The sequence below is a fragment of the Coturnix japonica genome, chromosome 4 (assembly GCF_054131305.1).
Source record: "Coturnix japonica strain WE chromosome 4, WE-NBRP24, whole genome shotgun sequence".
NCBI classification, from domain to species: Eukaryota; Metazoa; Chordata; class Aves; order Galliformes; family Phasianidae; genus Coturnix; species Coturnix japonica.
The window spans coordinates 56,272,592-56,281,468 of NC_140666.1; the positions used below are offsets into that span (position 1 = coordinate 56,272,592).

The following is an 8,877-nucleotide window of genomic DNA, read 5'->3' on the forward strand; positions in this document are numbered from 1 at the left end:
GCAGCTTTGCTGTACCCTGCCAGAGGAGTCAAGTTACCAGGAATGTCAACGCACTTGGAAAGGAGGAGTGGGTTAGGGAAGAAAGACAAACACATTTAAGACTGTTACAGAGAACACACGCTGCCCTGGAACAAACACTGAAGTATGCAGCTGATTCAGCTTCTGTAGAAACAAAATACAATGGGGACGTCTGAAGATTGTCATCCCTTGAACACATTATTTGTCAGTGTAGTTAACTGAGAACAAATATGGAAGAGCCATTCTAAATACTGGATGACTGTACGTGGTAAGAGCGCAGCTCATGTCACGCTAGGCTGCTGGCTTCCCAATTATGTCACTTTTCACGCAAGGTCAAGAGATCAAATTCTGTTCTAACTTGCACTAGTAAGTAGATAATGAGTACCGTAACACCCCTGAGCTTGCTAGGGGTACCTCAGATCTGCAGCAGGGAATAAGACCAGTTTCCTCTAGGAAGGAAACATTCACTTCTCAAGCAGAAGAGAATCCTCTGTGTGGTATGAAACACAGAGATGGAACAAGAATGCAGTCAAAAGGAAAAATAACTGTGGGGAGAGAGTAGGGGAAAAAGCAGAAATCACAGCTGATACCCTTTCTCTCACACACTAATACCTTGAGGAGTTCAAAGGTTTTCCATGCCTACGGCATTTAGCAATTATAATCGCACAGTAAAATACCTAAGGTTAATGAGTAACCTCTAAAGGAAGTTACTTCACATAATGACAGCAATTTCTCTGAACTAAATGTTAATAATCAGGCCTGTAATATGGTGAGAAGGAAATAGTGGGCAATTGGCAAATGGAACTCTGTTACCTAGTAACAAGTCCTTGAGGTATGAGCCTGAAAAATTTGAGCAAGCAAAACACTTCCAGGCAAGCAGAGTAGCCTGACAAACAAAAAACATTTTGTAAAAACAGCAACTGTCCATGACATGGAAGGGAAGCAGGTGCAGCAAATTATTTTGTTAACAGGCAGGCTGAGGGAGAACTAGTTAATGGCAAAGTAAAGGAAATGCTGTTGCATAATCAGCAATAAAAGCAGGACACTGAAGTTCACATTACTCTATGCAAGACATCAAGCAGCAGCAGCGTAGGTAGACAGGCACCCTGCCACTTATGCGGTTCTTATTTAGCCCTCCTGCTCATGCCCTTTAGCTTCCCACCATGAGACAAGCAGAGAACCCACATAGCTGTGTGTACAACTGCCAGAGTAATACTGCTGAGTAGGCAAACACACCCCTAGCTATGAGGTTGGAGAAGCTGTTGCAGAAGGGGTTTCAATACCTCTTGCAGAGCAATATGCTCTCTGATCCCGGTCAGGGTTATTGTAGTTTGTAATGAGGAAGAAGCAGCAAGATGACTGTCACACTTCCACGTTCCATTATGTTGAGAAACTTACCAATAAAGTTGTCTTGCAGATCCATCACAGTTAAGGAAACCACGTACCCTCCTTATTCACCATCTCAGAATCCTTTGGTCTGGTATAGAAGCTACATAGGAAGAAAAAAAAAAAAAAAAAATGATAAACCTTCATCAATCTCCTGAGTGTGTTTTCTTGCAATAAGCAAACACCACATTTTATCTCAAGCTGGATAAACTGGATCTTCACAGAACAGTAGCAAATCCCATGTAAGCCACAACTAAGAAAACACTGACTACAGCAGCTGTGCTCTCCCAAAACCAGCCCTTGCCATGATCTTCACTGACACACAAAGCAGTGGGCACAGAATCACCCAAACGCCTGGATGTGTATGTTCAGTTCTGACTCTCGTTTACTACCACTGGTTTAAGCACTATCAGCAGACAGTAGGACAACGAAAGAGGCTTCATTCTACCTTCCCTCATAAGAAACTCACAAGGAAGTTTACACTCACAAGAAATGAATTTTAACCATTTATGAAAACAGAACTGTGGATAGTGATAGTCTCGCTGTTAGCCCCTAGGTCTCAGCTGGGTTTTTCCTGATATTTCCTAGGAATTCAAGTTTGTCTGGAGACACTGGCCAGGTTGGTACGTCTTTATGTAACTTTCTGTAGCCAGTGAGCGTTTCTAGAAAGCACTGTGTGATAGTGGTGATTTGCCAAGTCTCCGCACAAAAGCAAACAGTGGACATTTCTTTCCAGAAGAGGGAAGAAAAAAGTATTCACTCCTGACTGAACTTGTCGTTCATTTATAATCAGCAAGTGTGGCCAATTTGTTTATTTAGTTGCTTTGGTAAAATCCAGTCGCAACTGGCCTTAATGCATTTTCTTTGGCAACAGAAAATCCTGTTCCCAGTTTTCTCCTTAACTTAAGAATAACGAAGGAAATTTGGTTTTAAGATGTGAAGTTAATGCAAAGGTAGATTTGATTTTCTTAAACTCCTTTAAACTCCTCAAAGGCCAGGAGATTCACAGTTAGCCTTAGTTTGAGTCTGTGAGTAAACCAGCATTTTCATTTCACAACCACAAGTCTAGAAGATGTAACTGTTTAGTACACCCTCTTTAGTGGAAGTCTGTATTTGAGACAATCCCTGCAAGAGACATCTCTGGGAAAGCAAGTCACAGTGAAACCAACACAATGACTTGACTGTTCTTGCTTTGGCAATGCACTGTACGCCACAGTGGCCCATTTCATTTCTTTCAGCAAAATTTCTCTGCAAAATAAAGTTTTACTTAACCTGAAGAGAGATTACACCCTATAACCTAGGCAACAAGGTGGAGCCAAATATTTAAATAATCTTGACAATGAAAACCTGGAATCAATCTGAAATTCTAGTCCCTCCTTATGAACACTCCTCGAGAGGAAATAGCTGGTTAGCTCTCAAGTGCTTTGCTTATTACACATGCCCTTGACCAATCTGATCTAATTTCGCTGGATAAAATACCCAGATCACCTTCATCCCCTCTTCATCACATTTGGAATCTGAGGAGAGACAGATAGAAATGACCAAAGAAAAGCATCCTCAGCTAATATTGCATAAAAGCCTTTTTAAATCATCCAATTATGCAATAGACACACAAAGAGAAGAATTATCAAATTCAGCAGAAATTGATCTTCTAACTTCTTATCCATTATCAGAAGGATTTCATTATTTGCTCCTTTAAACATAGGAGTATATCCCTAAATAATGAAGTCATAGCCAACAGCAACTGCAGAAAAACACAGGCCGAGCCTCCTGGTAATGCAGCAGTGTTGCTTCTAATGCTTGCACAGGTTCACTCTGTAATTTAACTGCGTGTCAACAAACCATATCACGTGTGTGAGGAGGATGTTAATTGGTCACAAGTGACTTCTGTTCACCAAGAGCACACAGGTAAAGTATCAGCTATAAAAGCAGAGAATGATACATACAGAAATAATTACAGATCTGGCAATTGCCGTTATTTGGATATGCGACTACAGTATCAAAGGAACTGGCTGCTTTTCAGAAATAGGCAAGTACCACCTTCAGACTCTTTATAGCACCCTAAACCAGAAGCTAGCAGAATCACAATGTGCATTCTGACTTGTTCAGACAGAAGCTGATAGTCAGCATTACACAGTTTGGATATTTGCCTTCAAAATGAAGTCAAAGTGGGTCTCCCATGAGCATGCTCTCCTATGAGCACGTGTGTGCTTCAAGTGCCAGGGTACACTGAGGCACCTGGCAGCAAGCCTCAGCTGGCTCAGAGGCTGCTGGGCAGACAGAGCCCACAAAGAAAGCTGGACAGCAGGAGTTACTCAAGTGCCACCAGGTCACCCCAGGACACAGCTACATACCGAGCTTTGTTCTTTTCCATTATGGAAGCAGTGAAGGAGCTTCCATGGAGCTACTGGTAGCACCACCTGCAAGGCACTCCTTTCCTTCCTCTTGCACATAACCACAGAAGATTGTCCCTAGGAAGCTGAAAAGATGCTCCTTACAAACTCAACAACAGGCTCTTCACACACCACCACCCAATCCTGTCCTTACGTATGATACTTTTATAGAAGATGGGCTCTACCAACAGTCACTCTCAAGCAACTCATTTTGTATTTGTGTTAGGCAGATCAGAAGGAAGCCTTGTGACTTAACAATCTATAGCCAAAACTGCAAGAGCATAAAAACGAGTTATCTGACAGAATGAAAGTTAAATAAATACAGGTGCCTTGTGGTTGCTACTTGCTGCTGTGGCAGCAGCTGTTTGTCATTTCATCAGAGGGCCCATCTGCAAGGATCTGAGAGTCAAAGGCTTTGATTGTCTGCCCTTCATGTTGTCTGGCTCCTCTTCATTCAGTCACAAGGGCCAATGAAGCCTCAGAGCAGAAACAGAAACCTACCCAAGCCACACTGTTTTGCAGATGTTTAAAAGATAAATGCATAAACTGTGAAAGAGCTCATACAATACACAGCAAACATTTTGATTAACTGTCCTAACTAGAAGTTACAGATTGTAGGCTCTCCTAGCTTGTGTCTTGGCTTTTAAGGAACAAAACTTTTAATGGGGTTTTCTGCAAGTGTCTGTCATCCTGGGATAATTCAGAGCTGGCTCAGCCCACTACTCTGCAATGGGTGAAGGCAACACTACACTGGAACTGATGCAGATGTGCCATGGGGAGCAGTGGGAATCAGATCCCTTTCAGGGAGGCGTTATGAGGTCCCTGGGAAGTTGCAGCCACCACTGGGCTCAAGACAGCTTCTGGGGAGCAGCTCCACAGTCACTCTACAGCTTCAAAGGAATTCCTTCTTCTTGGTTCAGTCTGCTCAGTGGCCTGGATACCAGGGTCATGTTGCACAGCCCTGGGCTCAGCCCTTTGGGAATTACATGGGAGATGAACAACAGGGAACAAGCAGAGCACGAGGTGACACACAGGGCTCTCTTCAAAGCAGTCTCAGGCTTGGAGTTTTGCAGAAAAATTCAAGCAACACAATGGTTATTTCTTCTCAACCTTAAAATCCAGGACAATACCTGCCATATAGAATTTTGTGCCAAAAAGGGAACCAACATCACATCCATAAAATACCTTCACAAGTCAAGCAGCACCACTGCCTCATGCAGTGAATGGTTCATGCAAGGGAAAGGTCACATCCACACAGACTACTTAGATGCTTGTTGCTGAATTTCTGTCTCATATTTCCTGCACTGAACAATATAAGACACGCTAAGCATTGCAGGAAGCATTGGCACAAACCAACAAAACCAAAAGAAATTCAAATTCAAGGCTGAAGAGCTTTCCTTACCTCATCCCATTGTACTTAGTTATTTCAGCACATAATTGCTAACATCCTTCATTGATCTGAAATTCCTGTGGATACAATAAGACCAGCCACGGATGGATGCTAGCTTTCACTTTGAGTTTACATGCCTTTGTTACAGCCCCCAGGATCAAAATGTATAAAGCTTTCAAAGTGTCAGTGACCTAAATACATTTCTGAAAGCCCTGAGCGTGTTTGTGGGCACCCCTCAAGACGCATGCAGCCCATTTCCTGCAACCACACCAAAAGCCTGAGGCTCCCCTGCACACAGCTGCTCTTCCAAGCTCCGTTTAATTCATCCTTTTTCCATTTACAGTCATAAAGATGTTTTCTCTTCTTCCTTGGCTCCACATTAACTATGATTAACTGCCACAGCACAACCCCCTTCTAAATTCTTTATGCAGCCCCATATGAGGGCTTTGGTATCAAATGCTTGGAGATAAGCAATCAGAGTATCATAAAGGTTTCATTATTCTGAGAGTGAGGACAGATGTATATGTGACTGCATCCTGTGAGAGCATGAAAAGAAAAGTATTGTTGTATGAGAAAGAGGAACAAATTGAGAGATGTATTTGAAGTTTTACATACACTTTCCAGCAGGAGAAAGATGTAATGATGTTTTCCACACCTTAAAAAAAAAAAAAAAAAACACACACAAAAACAGCCAGCATAGTGTTTTTCTACCACTAGCAGGCCAAAATGCTTTAAAAGTACAGGTTTATTCCAGAACTAGTTTATAGAGTTTTATGAAGGCACATGCATTCAACTCATTTAGTTTCGAAAAGTTATTGACCAAGATACAAGATTCCTCTGCTAAATACAGCTCCATTAAAACTCTTATTTCCTTTTCTTGCACCAACTTTTTTTTTTGGGGGGGGGGACACAGCTTAAACCAGCAAGGTTTCCTCACAAGTGTACTCAGCAACAGCCAGGAAAGTGGGTCACTGACTGACAGTTGACTGACCTTCTCCATGCTGACCTAGAGGATACATCCAAACACTCGGGAGCCAAAAACTCAGAGGGTTTATTTGCTGTCAGGGAGGTGAGGGTTATCAGCTTAGCTCCAGGGAACGGAAATGATCCAAACCTACAGTTTGCTATGTTTGTGACCTTAGAAAATGCACTGGTAGCCCTGGACAGCCTCTCTGCTCCTTCCAACAAGGAATCATTAAGGTTGGAAAAGATCTTTAAGATTATTTTGTCTAACCACCCATCCATTAACAATATTGCCCAGTAAATCATAGCCCCCAGTGTCACACCTCCACATTTCTTGCACAATTCCAGGGACAGCAACTCCACCACCTCTCTGAGCAGCCTGTGACAGTGCACTACCAGTCTTTCAGATAACAAATTTTTCCTAATATCCAACCTGAAAGGCACACGTATAACCTTAGCTTCCCACAAAACAATGTTGTGGAAGCAGCTGGCCAGATCCCCTACTGAGGAACACATACATGAGCCCATGGACACCACCATCCCCCACAGGACCAATCTGAGGGGCACCCAGTCACCAACCACCAAGTTTGACAGGGCCACACAACCTCTGCTTGCCCACACTGTACCACATGCAAGTGGAAGCAGGAAGATCATCTTTCATCACCACAGCCCTCTCTGCTGTTCAGTGACCTCTGTGGGATACCACCATCACATTCTTGGTATGAGGTCAGACCTGCAAGCAGACATGAAAAGCTTTCCAAGGCTCATGGCAGCAGTGAATGACCTTGCAGTCTGTGAGAAGCAGGCCACTGAGATAAAGACTAACAACCTCAGATTTTAAGTACAGAGACTGTCCCAGCCCAGTTTACATGAGGGAGACTGTGAGGCAACAGGCATACCTAACATTTCAGAAGGTTATGCTAGCCTGCCTTCCATCGCTTCCTTCCCACCACCTGCAGTTGTGGTATGGCAGCAGATGTTGAACCTTCGCTCCAGTATTCCATTGCATGTTGCCACATGACAGACAGCAGCAGAGGGACAGTCTGATGCAATGGTGTTTGACATAGAAGTCCGTGTGAAGCCAAGGCATGTCAGTGAATTCTTCCACATGTAAACAATGGCACCCATTGGCATTCATCAATGCTTGCTGAACATTTATGGAGAACCAGTGGATGTGAGCACAATGGGTGGTGCATTTCATCAATGGTCATGTCTGCTGGTGCCCATGCTTATAAGCATAGCATGCAGGCTCTTGTTCATCACTGGCAAAAAATACACCTCTAACTGCAGTGATTATATTAAAAGGTAGTGCTTAATAGCTAAGAATCCCATCTATAAAATAGTGTTATGTTCTTTGTATCTGTTGTGGTTTCTTTGAAAATGAGAGGCATTACTTTCAGAGCAACCTACACATAGCATCAGACCATTTTGCCACAAAAAAAATAAATAAAAGAAAGAAAGAAAAAGGGGGAGGGGCTCCCCTCCAGGCAACAAGAAAACATCTTTTTTGGCATGAATTCCGGAGAGGTCCTGCCTGGAAAAGTGATACATGGTCAGAAGTAGACCCTCGCTCTCGAACCTAATTAGAAGATTAGAAGCCTTCACTGTTCAGCAAGGTTTTGAGAGGACAGAAGCCTGAGGCAGCTGGATGTGGGAATATGAACCATACCATGCTCAAGCAGCTTTCTCATATTCTTTCTGTAACCAAGATCCATCTGTTTATCATCAACTGAAATACAGTCTGGGACAGAGTACATTGTTAATAGGGTGTGTTTGAGAGAAAAGTCACAAGGAAGTGCCCTAAACTAAGTGATTTCTGAAAGTAATGGCTATAGAGCAAATACCACACAGTAGCACAGCTCTAATAGATATTTTACTTCAGTCATCACCATTAACAGTGTGTTTTTGCAGGCCAGATTCAGAAACAAGACAGAATAGGTGGCAAAGCAACTTCTCTAGTTAAGAGATAATAGTTCTTAAAAGAATATTTTAAGGTCTGTAAAACAAGATAGCTGCAAAATAATAGCAATATTTAAGAACGGGGAAAGGAGAAGGATAAAGAATTTACCTAATCCAACCAAAGATGCAATCTTCCCTCTAGAGAAAGAATTTGGATCTTTACAAAGACTTCAAACCTGATAGCCACTTTATCATTTTAAAAGGTAATAAATGGGAAATAAGTACACAGAATTAATACGTGTGAAACTATAAGCACGTGCATACACACTGAATAAAATGAAACCTCATGGAACATATCACACTCTAAGTCACAGAGTCATATGTGTTGTAAGGGACCTCCAGAGATCATCAAGTCCAACCGCCCCGCCAAAGCAGGTTCCCTACACCAGGGCACACAGGTAGGTGTCCAGGGAAGTCTTGAATATCTCCAGAGAAGGAGACTCCACATCCCCCCTGGGCAGCCTGTTCCAGTGCTCCATCACCCTCATCATAAAGAAGTTTTTGTGTACATTCATGCAGAACTTCCTATGCTCCAGTTTCTGGCCACGTGTTCAGCTATTTGGAAAAAAAAAAAAAAAAAAAATACACCTAGATATTTTTTTTTTTCATCCTTGTAAGCAAAATAGGATTCACTGTTCATTCACAAAATGAACATCAGTTCATTTTGTTTGTAAGTTTGTCTCCAACAATAACCCAAGGCAGTGTTTCAAAGTATGGAGACTATACTTCAAGAAATAGTTCTATAGTACCTTGCACCTATGAAACCAC

General features: G+C 42.4%; 1 long non-coding RNA gene across 2 annotated transcripts in view; it reads right to left on the reverse strand.

The window, feature by feature from the left end:
* Window positions 1-1,528, reverse strand: part of LOC107313548 (uncharacterized) — a 203,486-nt gene extending 201,958 nt beyond the window's left edge. For both annotated transcript variants that reach the window (XR_014945887.1, XR_004307032.2), the window contains exon 1: window positions 1,417-1,528. This is a non-coding gene — a long non-coding RNA (uncharacterized LOC107313548). The remainder of the gene's footprint in view (window positions 1-1,416) is intronic.
* Between the last annotated feature and the right edge of the window lie 7,349 nt (window positions 1,529-8,877).